Here is a 1,222-nt window from a genome sequence, read left to right as displayed (position 1 = left end):
TGACCTGCATATACCACATTTAGCGATGAAGGTCTTTAGCTCCTCGTTCATCCCCTGCCAGTATACACACTCCCTCGCTCGCCTCAGACATCCTTCTACTCCCAGATGCGAGGAGTGGATCCTGTACGTGATGTCACCCCTGAGTGCATCTGGTATCACGGCTCTTTCTCCTCGGAAAACGATGCCGTCCTGGAAACTAATTTCCTCCTGGAACGAATAGTAGTGCCTGATGTCACTTGGCAAGTCTCTTTTCCTCTCTATTTACTTCTGTTATGCAGCAGAGGTCTTCCTCATAAGAATCACTATCACTGTGCTGTTCTGCTACTGCATGCACTTTCCTAGTTTTCTTGCTGCTCTCCTGTTTTGACTTGCATTTAGCCGCAAAGTGATTTTCTCTCCCACACTTTTTACACTTTTTTCCAAAAGCTGGGCATTTCTTCTTGTTCCTCTCATGTGTTTTCCCACAAAACATGCAGTCAACCTCGCTGTCTTTTTTCCACTCTTCTGACTGTTTTAGCGCATGTACCTCTTCCACTGCCTGCCCTTGTTGCAGTGTCCTGCTATTAGACCTTGACAGCTCATACGCTCTACATATTTTTAGGCATGTTTCCAGAGTCAGCCTATCCTCCCTGAGCAGTCTCTCTCTCAGTTCTGAGCTATTTGTACCACATACAATTCGATCTCTGATCAGGGAATCTCTAATGTCCTCAAAGTTGCAACTACTAGCAAGCATTCTTAAGTCTGTTACATAGCTGTCCACGTTTTCATCCAATCCTTGGTTCCTGATAAAGAATCTGTATCTTTCCACTGTTTCATTTACCTTTGGATTGCAGTACTCGTCAAACTGCTTGATAATAGTCGTCACTGTTGTCTTCGCCAACGGACTCGGCAGAGTTGTCCATAGTTCTCTGCCCTTTTCTCCGACGAGATATTTAAATAGCTTGACTTTTGTTGTCTCTTCGGCGTCGGGCATGGTAAGGTCTGTATACAATGTGAACTCCTCCTTCCAACTTTTCCATGCCTTCGCCAAGTTGCTGGAGTCCAAAAGTAGTAGACCAGGAGGTCTCAGCGCATTTAGCCCTTCCATCGCCGATAGCTAGTAAGAGTTGTCTCCCCGAAGTCCGTGTTAGCCACTGACAGCTCGCCACTGACAGCTCGCCACTGACAGCTCGCTAGCTCAACTCTTTACTTCTCCCGCTACCGCGCGAATTACTTTCCCGGT

Source organism: Notolepis coatsorum (genome assembly GCF_963971535.1).
Source record: "Notolepis coatsorum genome assembly, chromosome: 1".
Lineage (NCBI taxonomy): Eukaryota > Metazoa > Chordata > Actinopteri > Aulopiformes > Paralepididae > Notolepis > Notolepis coatsorum.
This window is presented reverse-complemented; position numbering follows the sequence as displayed.